Genomic DNA, 16,520 nt, shown 5'->3' with positions numbered 1-16,520 from the left:
GACACTGTCTATCACCAGTGACATGCACAGTGCCTTGCTGGCACACTCCAGTGACATGTACGGTATCTTGCTGGCACTCTCTATCTCCAGTGACATGTACTATGTCTTGGTGGCACTCTCTGCCCCCAGTGACATGTACAGTATCTTGCTGGCACTCTCCAGTGACATGTACGGTATCTTGCTTGCACTCTCTATCTCTAGTGACATGTACGGTATCTTGCTGGCACTCTATATCTCCAGTGACATGTACAGTATCTTGCTGGCACTCTCCAGTGACATGTACGATATCTTACTGGCACTCTCTATCACCAGTAACATGTCCAGTATCTTACTGTCACTCTCTATCTCCAGTGACATGTACGGTACCTTGCAGGCACTCTCCAGTGACATGTACAGTATCTTGCTGACACTCTCTATCACCAGTGACATGTACGGTACCTTGCTGGCACTATCTATCTCCAGTGACATGTACTATGTCTTGCTGGCACTCTCTACCCACAGTGACATGTACAGTATCTTGCTGGCACTCTCCAGTGACATGTACAGTACCTTGCTGCACTCTCTATCTCCAGTGACATGTACTGTACCTTACTGTCACTCTCTATCTCCAGTACCATGTATGGAATCTTGCTGACACTCTCTATCACCAGTAACATGTACGGTATCTTAATGTCACTCTCTATCTCCAGTGACATGTACGGTACCTTACTGTCACTCTCTATCACCAGTAACATGTAAGGTATCTTGCTGACACTCTCTATCACCAGTATCATGTACGGTATCTTAATGTCACTCTCTATCTCCAGTGACATGTACGGTACATTACTGTCACTCTCTATCACCAGTAACATGTAAGGTATCTTGCTGACACTCTCTATCTACAGTGACATGTACGGTATCTTTCTGGCCCCCTCCAGTGACGTGTACGGTATCTTGCTGGCACTCTCTATTCCCAGTGACATGTACAGTACCTTGCTGGCACTCTCTATCTCCAGTGACATGTGCGATACCTTGCTGACACTCTCTATCACCAGTAACATGTACGGTATCTTACAGACAATCTATCTCCAGTGACATGTATGGTACTTTGCAGGCACTCTCTATCTCCCGTGACATGTGCGATACCTTGCTGACACTCTCTATCACCAGTAACATGTACGGTATCTTACAGACAATCTATCTCCAGTGACATGTACGATACCTTGCTGGCACTCTCTATCTCTAGTGACATGTATAGTATCTTGCTCACACTCTCCAGTGACATGTACGGTATCTTGCTGGCACTCTCAATCTCCAGTGACATGTACGGTACCTTGCTGGCACTCTCTATCTCCAGTAACATGTACGGTATCTTTCCGACACTCTCTATCTCCACTGACATGTACGGTACCTTTCTGCCACTCTCTATCACCAGGAACATGTACGGTATCTTACTGACACTGTCTATCACCAGTGACATGCACAGTGCCTTGCTGGCACTCTCCAGTGACATGTACGGTATCTTGCTGGCACTCTCTATCTCCAGTGACATGTACTATGTCTTGGTGGCACTCTCTGCCCCCAGTGACATGTACATTACCTTGCTGGCACTCTCCCGTGACATGTACGGTATCTTGCTTGCACTCTCTATCTCTAGTGACATGTACGGTATCTTGCTGGCACTCTATATCTCCAGTGACATGTACGGTATCTTGCTGGCACTCTCCAGTGACATGTACGATATCTTACTGGCACTCTCTATCTCCAATGACATGTACGGTATCTTGCTGACACTCTCTATCACCAGTAACATGTACAGTATCTTGCTGACACTCTCTATCTCCAGTGACATGTACGGTATCTTGCTGGCACTATCTATCTCCAGTGACATGTACGTTACCTTACTGACACTCCATCTTCAGTAACATGTACGGTATCTTGCTGATACTCTCTATCACCTGTGACATGTGCAGTATCTTGCTGGCACTTTCTATCACCAGTAACATGTACGGTATCTTGCTGACACTCTCTATCACCAGTAACATGTACAGTATCTTGCTGACACTCTCAATCTCCAGTGACATGTACGGTATCTTGCTGGCACACTCTATCACCAGTAACATGTACAGTATCTTGCTGGCACTCTCTATCTCCAGTGACATGTACGATATCTTGCTGGCACTCTCTATTTCCAGTGACATGTACGGTATCTTGCTAACACTCTCTATCACCAGTAACATGTACAGTATCTTGCTGACACTCTCTATCTCCAGTGACATGTACGGTATCTTGCTGGCACAATCTAGTGACATGTACAGTACCTTGCTGGTACTCTCTATCTCCAGTGACATGTACGATATCTTGCTGACACTCTCTATCACCAGTAACATGTACGGTATCTTAATGTCACTCTCTATCTCCAGTGACTTGTACGGTACCTTACACTCACTCTCTATCACCAGTAACATGTAAGGTATTTTGCTGACACTCTCTATCTCCAGTGACATGTACGGTATCTTGCTGGCCCCCTCCAGTGGCATGTACGGTATCTTGCTGGCACTCTCTATCTCCATTAACATGTACGGTATCTTACTGACACTCTCTATCACCAGTAACATGTACGGCATCTTACTGACTCTCTCTATCACTAGTGACATGTACAGTATCTTACTGTCACTCTCTATCGCCAGTGACATGTACGGTATCTTGCTGACACTCTCTATCTCCAGTGACATGTACGATATCTTACTGACACTCTCTATCGCCATTAACATGTATGGTATCTTACTGACACTCTATAACTCCAGTGACATGTACGGTATCTTTCTAACACTCTCTATCTCCAGTAACATGTACGGTATCTTACTGTCACTCTCTATCACCAGTAACATGTACGGTATCTTGCTGAAACTCTCTATCACCAGTAACATGTACAGTTTCTTGCTGACACTCTCTATCACCAGTAACATGTACGGTATCTTACAGACAATCTATCACCAGTCACATGTATGATATCTTACTGACACTCTCTATCGCCATTAACATGTATGGTATCTTACTGACACTCTCTAACTCCAGTGACATGTACGGTATCTTTCTGACGCTCTCTACCTCCAGTAACATGTACGGTATCTTACTGTCACTCTCTATCGCCAGTGACATGTACGGTATCTTGCTGACACTCTCTATCACCAGTAACATGTACGGATTCTTACTGTCACTCTCTATCACCAGTAACATGTACGGCATCTTGCTGACACTCTCTATGACTAGTGACATGTACAGTATCTTACTGTCACTCACTATCGCCAGTGACATGTACGGTATCTTGCTGACACTCTCTATCACCAGTAACATGTACGGTATCTTACTGTCACTCTCTATCTCCAGTGACATGTACGTTATCTTGCTGGCACTCTCCAGTGACATGTACGGTATCTTGCTGGCACTCTCTATCTCCAGTGACATGTACGATACCTTGCTGGCACTCTCTATCTCCAGTAACATGTACGGTATCTTACTGACACTCTCTATCACCAGTAACATGTACGGTATCTTACTGACACTCTCTATCACTAGTGACATGTACAGTATCTTACTGTCACTCTCTATCGCCAGTGACATGTACAGTATCTTGCTGACACTCTCTATCTCCAGTGACATGTACGATATCATACTGACACTCTCTATCACCAGTAACATATACGGTATCTTGCTGACACTCTCTATCACCAGTAACATGTACGGTATCTTGCTGGCACTTTCCAGTGACATGTACGGTATCTTGCTGGCACTCTCTATCTCCAGTGACATGTACGATACCTTGCTGACACTCTCTATCTCCAGTAACATGTACGGTATCTTACTGACACTCTCTATCACCAGCAACATGTACGGTATCTTACAGACAATCTATCTCCAGTGACATGTACGATACCTTGCTGGCACTCTCTATCTCTAGTGACATGTATAGTACCTTGCTCGCACTCTCCAGTGACATGTACGGTATCTTGCTGGCACTCTCAATCTCCAGTGACATGTACGGTACCTTGCTGGCACTCTCTATCTCCAGTAACATGTACGGTATCTTTCTGACACTCTCTAACTCCACTGACATGTACGGTACCTTTCTGCCACTCTCTATCACCAGGAACATGTACGGTATCTTACTGACACTGTCTTTCACCAGTGACATGCACAGTGCCTTGCTGGCACTCTCCAGTGACATGTACGGTATCTTGCTGGCACTCTCTATCTCCAGTGACATGTACGGTATCTTGCTGGCACTCTCTATCTCCAGTGACATGTACTATGTCTTGGTGGCACTCTCTGCCCCCAGTGACATGTACAGTATATTGCTGGCACTCTCCAGTGACATGTACAGTATCTTGCTTGCACTCTCTATCTCTAGTGACATGTACGGTATCTTGCTGGCACTCTATATCTCCAGTGACATGTACGGTATCTTGCTGGCACTCTCCAGTGACATGTACGATATCTTACTGGCACTCTCTATCTCCAATGACATGTACGGTATCTTGCTGACACTCTCTATCACCAGTAACATGTACAGTATCTTGCTGACACTCTCTATCTCCAATGACATGTACGATATCTTGCTGACACACTCTATCACCAGTAACATGTACGGTATCTTAATGTCACTCTCTATCTCCAGTGACTTGTACGGTACCTTACACTCACTCTCTATCACCAGTAACATGTAAGGTATTTTGCTGACGCTCTCTATCTCCAGTGACATGTACGGTATCTTGCTGGCCCCCTCCAGTGGCATGTACGGTATCTTGCTGGCACTCTCTATCTCCATTAACATGTACGGTATCTTACTGACACTCTCTATCACCAGTAACATGTCCGGTTTCTTACTGACACTCTCTATCACTAGTGACATGTACAGTATCTTACTGTCACTCTCTATCGCCAGTGACATGTACGGTATCTTGCTGACACTCTCTATCTCCAGTGACATGTACGATATCTTACTGACACTCTCTATCGCCATTAACATGTATGGTATCTTACTGACACTCTATAACTCCAGTGACATGTACGGTATCTTTCTGACACTCTCTATCTCCAGTAACATGTACGGTATCTTACTGTCACTCTCTATCACCAGTAACATGTACGGTATCTTGCTGAAACTCTCTATCACCAGTAACATGTACAGTTTCTTGCTGACACTCTCTATCACTAGTAACATGTACGGTATCTTACAGACAATCTATCACCAGTAACATGTACGATATCTTACTGACACTCTCTATCGCCATTAACATGTATGGTATCTTACTGACACTCTCTAACTCCAGTGACATGTACGGTATCTTGCTGAAACTCTCTATCACCAGTAACATGTACAGTTTCTTGCTGACACTCTCTATCACTAGTAACATGTACGGTATCTTACAGACAATCTATCACCAGTCACATGTACGATATCTTACTGACACTCTCTATCGCCATTAACATGTATGGTATCTTACTGACACTCTCTAACTCCAGTGACATGTACGGTATCTTTCTGATGCTCTCTATCTCCAGTAACATGTACGGTATCTTACTGTCACTCTCTATCGTCAGTGACATGTACGGATTCTTACTGTCACTCTCTATCACCAGTAACATGTACGGCATCTTGCTGACACTCTCTATGACTAGTGACATGTACAGTATCTTACTGTCACTCTCTATCGCCAGTGACATGTACGGTATCTTGCTGACACTCTCTATCACCAGTAACATGTACGGTATCTTACTGTCACTCTCTATCTGCAGTGACATGTACGTTGTCTTGCTGGCACTCTCCAGTGAAATGTACGGTATCTTGCTGGCACTCTCTATCTCCAGTGACATGTACGATACCTTGCTGGCACTCTCTATCTCCAGTAACATGTACGGTATCTTACTGACACTCTCTATTACTAGTGACATGTACAGTATCTTACTGTCACTCTCTATCGCCAGTGACATGTACAGTATCTTGCTGACACTCTCTATCTCCAGTGACATGTACGATATCATACTGACACTCTCTATCACCAGTAACATGTACGGTATCTTGCTGACACTCTCTATCACCAGTAACATGTACGGTATCTTGCTGGCACTCTCCAGTGACATATACGGTATCTTGCTGGCACTCTCTATCTCCAGTGACATGTACGATACCTTGCTGGCACTCTCTATCTCCAGTAACATGTACGGTATCTTACTGACACGCTCTATCACCAGTAACATGTACTGTATCTTACTGACATTCTCTATCACTAGTGACATGTACAGTATCTTACTGTCACTCTCTATCGCCAGTGACATGTACAGTATCTTGCTGACACTCTCTATCTCCAGTGACATGTACGATATCTTACTGACACTCTCTATAACCAGTAACATATACGGTATCTTGCTGACACTCTCTATCACCAGTAACATGTACAGTATCTTGCTTGCACTCTCTATCTCTAGTGACATGTACGGTATCTTGCTGGCACTCTATATCTCCAGTGACATGTACGGTATCTTGCTGGCACTCTCCAGTGACATGTACGATATCTTACTGGCACTCTCTATCTCCAATGACATGTACGGTATCTTGCTGACACTCTCTATCACCAGTAACATGTACAGTATCTTGCTGACACTCTCTATCTCCAATGACATGTACGATATCTTGCTGACACACTCTATCACCAGTAACATGTACGGTATCTTAATGTCACTCTCTATCTCCAGTGACTTGCACGGTACCTTACACTCACTCTCTATCACCAGTAACATGTAAGGTATTTTGCTGACGCTCTCTATCACCAGTGACATGTACGGTATCTTGCTGGCACACTCTAGTGACATGTACAGTACCTTGCTGGCACTCTCTATCTCCAGTGACATGTACGGTATCTTACTGACACTCTCTATCACTAGTGACATGTACAGTATCTTACTGTCACTCTCTATCGCCAGTGACATGTACAGTATCTTGCTGACACTCTCTATCTCCAGTGACATGTACTATGTCTTGGTGGCACTCTCTGCCCCCAGTGACATGTACATTATCTTGCTGGCACTCTCCAGTGACATGTACGGTATCTTGCTTGCACTCTCTATCTCTAGTGACATGTACGGTATCTTGCTGGCACTCTATATCTCCAGTGACATGTACGGTATCTTGCTGGCACTCTCCAATGACATGTACGATATCTTACTGGCACTCTCTATCTCCAATGACATGTACGGTATCTTGCTGACACTCTCTATCACCAGTAACATGTACAGTATCTTGCTGACACTCTCTATCTCCAGTGAAATGTACGGTATCTTGCTGGCACTATCTATCTCTAGTGACATGTACGGTACCTTACTGACACTCCATCTCCAGTAACATGTACGGTATCTTGCTGACACTCTCTATCACCTGTGACATGTGCAGTATCTTGCTGGCACTCTCTATAACCAGTAACATGTACGGTATCTTGCTGACACTCTCTATCACCAGTAACATGTACGGTATCTTGCTGGCACTCTCCAGTGACATGTACGGTATCTTGCTGGCACTCTCTATCGCCAGTGACATGTACGGTATCTTGCTGACACTCTCTATCACCAGTAACATGTACGGATTCTTACTGTCACTCTCTATCACCAGTAACATGTACGGCATCTTGCTGACACTCTCTATGACTAGTGACATGTACAGTATCTTACTGTCACTCTCTATCGCCAGTGACATGTATGGTATCTTGCTGACACTCTCTATCACCAGTAACATGTATGGTATCTTACTGTTACTCTCTATCTCCAGTGACATGTACGTTATCTTGCTGGCACTCTCCAGTGACATGTACGGTATCTTGCTGGCACTCTCTATCTCCAGTGACATGTACGATACCTTGCTGGCACTCTCTATCTCCAGTAACATGTACGGTATCTTACTGACACTCTCTATCACCAGTAACATGTACGGTATCTTACTGACACTCTCTATCACTAGTGACATGTACAGTATCTTACTGTCACTCTCTATCGCCAGTGACATGTACAGTATCTTGCTGACACTCTCTATCTCCAGTGACATGTACTATGTCTTGGTGGCACTCTCTGCCCCCAGTGACATGTACATTATCTTGCTGGCACTCTCCAGTGACATGTACGGTATCTTGCTTGCACTCTCTATCTCTAGTGACATGTACGGTATCTTGCTGGCACTCTATATCTCCAGTGACATGTACGGTATCTTGCTGGCACTCTCCAGTGACATGTACGATATCTTACTGGCACTCTCTATCTCCAATGACATGTACGGTATCTTGCTGACACTCTCTATCACCAGTAACATGTACAGTATCTTGCTGACACTCTCTATCTCCAGTGAAATGTACGGTATCTTGCTGGCACTATCTATCTCCAGTGACATGTACGGTACCTTACTGACACTCCATCTCCAGTAACATGTACGGTATCTTGCTGACACTCTCTATCACCTGTGACATGTGCAGTATCTTGCTGGCACTCTCTATCACCAGTAACATGTACGGTATCTTGCTGACACTCTCTATCACCAGTAACATGTACAGTATCTTGCTGACACTCTCAATCTCCAGTGACATGTACGGTATCTTGCTGGCACACTCTAGTGACATGTACAGTACCTTGCTGGCACTCTCTATCTCCAGTGACATGTACGATATCTTGCTGGCACTCTCTATTTCCAGTGACATGTACGGTATCTTGCTAACACTCTCTATCACCAGTAACATGTACAGTATCTTGCTGACACTCTCTATCTCCAGTGACATGTACGGTATCTTGCTGGCACAATCTAGTGACATGTACAGTACCTTGCTGGTACTCTCTATCTCCAGTGACATGTACAATATCTTACTGACACTCTCTATCGCCATTAACATGTATGGTATCTTACTGACACTCTATAACTCCAGTGACATGTACGGTATCTTTCTAACACTCTTTATCTCCAGTAATATGTACGGTATCTTACTGTCACTCTCTATCACCAGTAACATGTACGGTATCTTGCTGAAACTCTCTATCACCAGTAACATGTACAGTTTCTTGCTGACACTCTCTATCACCAGTAACATGTTCGGTATCTTACAGACAATCTATCACCAGTCACATGTACGATATCTTACTGACACTCTCTATCGCCATTAACATGTATGGTATCTTACTGACACTCTCTAACTCCAGTGACATGTACGGTATCTTGCTGACACTCTCTATTACCAGTAACATGTACGGATTCTTACTGTCACTCTCTATCACCAGTAACATGTACGGCATCTTGCTGACACTCTCTATGACTAGTGACATGTACAGTATCTTACTGTCACTCTCTATCGCCAGTGACATGTACGGTATCTTGCTGACACTCTCTATCACCAGTAACATGTACGGTATCTTACTGTCACTCTCTATCTCCAGTGACATGTACGTTATCTCGCTGGCACTCTCCAGTGACATGTACGGTATCTTGCTGGCACTCTCTATCTCCAGTGACATGTACGATACCTTGCTGGCACTCTCTATCTCCAGTAACATGTACGGTATCTTACTGACACTCTCTATCACCAGTAACATGTACGGTATCTTACTGACACTCTCTATCACTAGTGACATGTACAGTATCTTACTGTCACTCTCTATCGCAAGTGACATGTACAGTATCTTGCTGGCACTCTCTATCTCCAGTGACATGTACGATACCTTGCTGACACTCTCTATCTCCAGTAACATGTACGGTATCTTACTGACACTCTCTATCACCAGTAACATGTACGGTATCTTACAGACAATCTATCTCCAGTGACATGTACGATATCTTGCTGGCACTCTCTATCTCTAGTGACATGTATAGTACCTTGCTCGCACTCTCCAGTGACATGTACGGTATCTTGCTGGCACTCTCAATCTCCAGTGACATGTACGGTACCTTGCTGGCACTCTCTATCTCCAGTAACATGTACGGTATCTTTCTGACACTCTCTAACTCCACTGACATGTACGGTACCTTTCTGCCACTCTCTATCACCAGGAACATGTACGGTATCTTACTGACACTGTCTATCACCAGTGACATGCACAGTGCCTTGCTGGCACTCTCCAGTGACATGTACGGTATCTTGCTTACACTCTCTATCTCTAGTGACATGTACGGTATCTTGCTGGCACTCTCTATCACCAGTAACATGTACGGTATCTTACTGTCACTCTCTATCTCCAGTGACATGTACGTTATCTTGCTGGCACTCTCCAGTGACATGTACGGCATCTTGCTGGCACTCTCTATCTCCAGTGACATGTACGGTATCTTACTGTCACTCTCTATCTCCAGTGACATGTACGGTATCTTGCTGACACTCTCTATCACCAGTAACATGTACGGTATCTTACTGACACTCTCTATGACTAGTGACATGTACAGTATCTTACTGTCACTCTCTATCGCCAGTGACATGTACGGTATCTTGCTGACACTCTCTATCACCAGTAACATGTACGGTATCTTACTGACACTCTCTCTCACCAGTAACATGTACAGTATCTTGCTGGCACTCTCTATCTCCAGTGACATGTACGATACCTTGCTGGCACTCTCTATCTCCAGTAACATGTACGGTATCTTACTGACACTCTCTATCACCAGTAACATGTACAGTATCTTACTGACACTCTCTATCACTAGTGACATGTACAGTATCTTACTGTCACTCTCTGTCGCCAGTGACATGTACAGTATCTTGCTGACACTCTCTATCTCCAGTGACATGTACTATGTCTTGGTGGCACTCTCTGCCCCCAGTGACATGTACATTATCTTGCTGGCACTCTCCAGTGACATGTACGGTATCTTGCTTGCACTCTCTATCTCTAGTGACATGTACGGTACCTTGCTGGCACTCTATATCTCCAGTGACATGTACGGTATCTTGCTGGCACTCTCCAGTGACATGTACGATATCTTACTGGCACTCCCTATCTGCAATGACATGTACGGTATCTTGCTGACACTCTCTATCACCAGTAACATGTACAGTATCTTGCTGACACTCTCTATCTCCAGTGACATTTAGCGTATCTTGCTGGCACTATCTATCTCCAGTGACATGTACGGTACCTTACTGACACTCCATCTCCAGTAACATGTATGGTATCTTGCTGACACTCTCTATCACCTGTGACATGTGCAGTATCTTGCTGGCACTCTCTATCACCAGTAACATGTACGGTATCTTGCTGACACTCTCTATCACCAGTAACATGTACAGTATCTTGCTGACACTCTCAATCCCCAGTGACATGTACGGTATCTTGCTGGCACACTCTAGTGACATGTACAGTACCTTGCTGGCACTCTCTATCTCCAGTGACATGTACGATATCTTGCTGGCACTCTCTATTTCCAGTGACATGTACGGTATCTTGCTAACACTCTCTATCACCAGTAACATGTACGGTATCTTGCTGGCACAATCTAGTGACATGTACAGTACCTTGCTGGTACTCTCTATCTCCAGTGACATGTACGATATCTTTCTGACACTCTCTATCGCCATTAACATGTATGGTATCTTACTGACACTCTATAACTCCAGTGACATGTACGGTATCTTTCTAACACTCTCTATCTCCAGTAACATGTACGGAATCTTACTGTCACTCTCTATCACCAGTAACATGTACGGTATCTTGCTGAAACTCTCTATCACCAGTAACATGTACAGTTTCTTGCTGACACTCTCTATCACCAGTAACATGTACGGTATCTTACAGACAATCTCTATCACCTGTGACATGTGCAGTATCTTACTGTCACTCTCTATCGCCAGTGACATGTATGGTATCTTGCTGACACTCTCTATCACCAGTAACATGTATGGTATCTTACTGTCACTCTCTATCTCCAGTGACATGTACGTTATCTTGCTGGCACTCTCCAGTGACATGTACGGTATCTTGCTGGCACTCTCTATCTCCAGTGACATGTACGATACCTTGCTGGCACTCTCTATCTCCAGTAACATGTACGGTATCTTACTGACACTCTCTATCACCAGTAACATGTACGGTATCATGCTGACACTCTCTATCACCAGTAACATGTACGGATTCTTACTGTCACTCTCTATCACCAGTAACATGTACGGCATCTTGCTGACACTCTCTATGACTAGTGACATGTACAGTATCTTACTGTCACTCTCTGTCGCCAGTGACATGTACAGTATCTTGCTGACACTCTCTATCTCCAGTGACATGTACTATGTCTTGGTGGCACTCTCTGCCCCCAGTGACATGTACATTATCTTGCTGGCACTCTCCAGTGACATGTACGGTATCTTGCTTGCACTCTCTATCTCTAGTGACATGTACGGTATCTTGCTGGCACTCTATATCTCCAGTGACATGTACGGTATCTTACTGGCACTCTCCAGTGACATGTACGATATCTTACTGGCACTCTCTATCTCCAATGACATGTACGGTATCTTGCTGACACTCTCTATCACCAGTAACATGTACAGTATCTTGCTGACACTCTCTATCTCCAGTGAAATGTATGGTATCTTGCTGGCACTATCTATCTCCAGTGACATGTACGGTACATTACTGACACTCCATCTCCAGTAACATGTACGGTATCTTGCTGACATTCTCTATCACCTGTGACATGTGCAGTATCTTGCTGGCACTCTCTATCACCAGTAACATGTACGGTATCTTGCTGACACTCTCTATCACCAGTAACATGTACAGTATCTTGCTGACACTCTCAATCTCCAGTGACATGTACGGTATCTTGCTGGCACACTCGAGTGACATGTACAGTACCTTGCTGGCTCTCTCTATCTCCAGTGACATGTACGATATCTTGCTGGCACTCTCTATTTCCAGTGACATGTACGGTATCTTGCTAACACTCTCTATCACCAGTAACATGTACAGTATCTTGCTGACACTCTCTATCTTCAGTGACATGTACGGTATCTTGCTGGCACAATCTAGTGACATTTACAGTACCTTGCTGGTACTCTCTATCTCCAGTGACATGTACAATATCTTACTGACACTCTCTATCGCCATTAACATGTATGGTATCTTACTGACACTCTATAACTCCAGTGACATGTACGGTATCTTTCTAACACTCTCTATCTCCAGTAACATGTACGGTATCTTACTGTCACTCTCTATCACCAGTAACATGTACGGTATCTTGCTGAAACTCTCTATCACCAGTAACATGTACAGTTTCTTGCTGACACTCTCTATCACCAGTAACATGTTCGGTATCTTACAGACAATCTATCACCAGTCACATGTACGATATCTTACTGACACTCTCTAACTCCAGTGACATGTACGGTATCTTTCTGACGCTCTCTATCTCCAGTAACATGTACGGTTTCTTACTGTCACTCTCTATCGCCAGTGACATGTACGGTATCTTGCTGACGCTCTCTATTACCAGTAACATGTACGGATTCTTACTGTCACTCTCTATCACCAGTAACATGTACGGCATCTTGCTGACACTCTCTATGACTAGTGACATGTACAGTATCTTACTGTCACTCTCTATCGCCAGTGACATGTACGGTATCTTGCTGACACTCTCTATCACCAGTAACATGTACGGTATCTTACTGTCACTCTCTATCTCCAGTGACATGTACGTTATCTCGCTGGCACTCTCCAGTGACATGTACGGTATCTTGCTGGCACTCTCTATCTCCAGTGACATGTACGATACCTTGCTGGCACTCTCTATCTCCAGTAACATGTACGGTATCTTATTGACACTCTCTATCACCAGTAACATGTACGGTATCTTACTGACACTCTCTATCACTAGTGACATGTACAGTATCTTACTGTCACTCTCTATCGCAAGTGACATGTACAGTATCTTGCTGGCACTCTCTATCTCCAGTGACATGTACGATACCTTGCTGACACTCTCTATCTCCAGTAACATGTACGGTATCTTACTGACACTCTCTATCACCAGTAACATGTACGGTATCTTACAGACAATCTATCTCCAGTGACATGTACGATACCTTGCTGGCACTCTCTATCTCTAGTGACATGTATAGTACCTTGCTCGCACACTCCAGTGACATGTACGGTATCTTGCTGGCACTCTCAATCTCCAGTGACATGTACGGTACCTTGCTGGCACTCTCTATCTCCAGTAACATGTACGGTATCTTTCTGACACTCTCTAACTCCACTGACATGTACGGTACCTTTCTGCCACTCTCTATCACCAGGAACATGTATGGTATCTTACTGTCACTCTCTATCTCCAGTGACATGTACGTTATCTTGCTGGCACTCTCCAGTGACATGTACGGTATCTTGCTGGCACTCTCTATCTCCAGTGACATGTACGATACCTTGCTGGCACTCTCTATCTCCAGTAACATGTACGGTATCTTACTGACACTCTCTATCACCAGTAACATGTACGGTATCATGCTGACACTCTCTATCACCAGTAACATGTACGGATTCTTACTGTCACTCTCTATCACCAGTAACATGTACGGCATCTTGCTGACACTCTCTATGACTAGTGACATGTACAGTATCTTACTGTCACTCTCTGTCGCCAGTGACATGTACAGTATCTTGCTGACACTCTCTATCTCCAGTGACATGTACTATGTCTTGGTGGCACTCTCTGCCCCCAGTGACATGTACATTATCTTGCTGGCACTCTCCAGTGACATGTACGGTATCTTGCTTGCACTCTCTATCTCTAGTGACATGTACGGTATCTTGCTGGCACTCTATATCTCCAGTGACATGTACGGTATCTTACTGGCACTCTCCAGTGACATGTACGATATCTTACTGGCACTCTCTATCTCCAATGACATGTACGGTATCTTGCTGACACTCTCTATCACCAGTAACATGTACAGTATCTTGCTGACACTCTCTATCTCCAGTGAAATGTATGGTATCTTGCTGGCACTATCTATCTCCAGTGACATGTACGGTACATTACTGACACTCCATCTCCAGTAACATGTACGGTATCTTGCTGACATTCTCTATCACCTGTGACATGTGCAGTATCTTGCTGGCACTCTCTATCACCAGTAACATGTACGGTATCTTGCTGACACTCTCTATCACCAGTAACATGTACAGTATCTTGCTGACACTCTCAATCTCCAGTGACATGTACGGTATCTTGCTGGCACACTCGAGTGACATGTACAGTACCTTGCTGGCTCTCTCTATCTCCAGTGACATGTACGATATCTTGCTGGCACTCTCTATTTCCAGTGACATGTACGGTATCTTGCTAACACTCTCTATCACCAGTAACATGTACAGTATCTTGCTGACACTCTCTATCTTCAGTGACATGTACGGTATCTTGCTGGCACAATCTAGTGACATGTACAGTACCTTGCTGGTACTCTCTATCTCCAGTGACATGTACAATATCTTACTGACACTCTCTATCGCCATTAACATGTATGGTATCTTACTGACACTCTATAACTCCAGTGACATGTACGGTATCTTTCTAACACTCTCTATCTCCAGTAACATGTACGGTATCTTACTGTCACTCTCTATCACCAGTAACATGTACGGTATCTTGCTGAAACTCTCTATCACCAGTAACATGTACAGTTTCTTGCTGACACTCTCTATCACCAGTAACATGTTCGGTATCTTACAGACAATCTATCACCAGTCACATGTACGATATCTTACTGACACTCTCTAACTCCAGTGACATGTACGGTATCTTTCTGACGCTCTCTATCTCCAGTAACATGTACGGTTTCTTACTGTCACTCTCTATCGCCAGTGACATGTACGGTATCTTGCTGACGCTCTCTATTACCAGTAACATGTACGGATTCTTACTGTCACTCTCTATCACCAGTAACATGTACGGCATCTTGCTGACACTCTCTATGACTAGTGACATGTACAGTATCTTACTGTCACTCTCTATCGCCAGTGACATGTACGGTATCTTGCTGACACTCTCTATCACCAGTAACATGTACGGTATCTTACTGTCACTCTCTATCTCCAGTGACATGTACGTTATCTCGCTGGCACTCTCCAGTGACATGTACGGTATCTTGCTGGCACTCTCTATCTCCAGTGACATGTACGATACCTTGCTGGCACTCTCTATCTCCAGTAACATGTACGGTATCTTATTGACACTCTCTATCACCAGTAACATGTACGGTATCTTACTGACACTCTCTATCACTAGTGACATGTACAGTATCTTACTGTCACTCTCTATCGCAAGTGACATGTACAGTATCTTGCTGGCACTCTCTATCTCCAGTGACATGTACGATACCTTGCTGACACTCTCTATCTCCAGTAACATGTACGGTATCTTACTGACACTCTCTATCACCAGTAACATGTACGGTATCTTACAGACAATCTATCTCCAGTGACATGTACGATACCTTGCTGGCACTCTCTATCTCTAGTGA

The sequence above is a fragment of the Saccoglossus kowalevskii genome, chromosome 22, assembly GCF_978046115.1.
Source record: "Saccoglossus kowalevskii chromosome 22, keSacKowa6.1, whole genome shotgun sequence".
Classification (NCBI taxonomy): Eukaryota; Metazoa; Hemichordata; class Enteropneusta; family Harrimaniidae; genus Saccoglossus; species Saccoglossus kowalevskii.
This window is presented reverse-complemented; position numbering follows the sequence as displayed.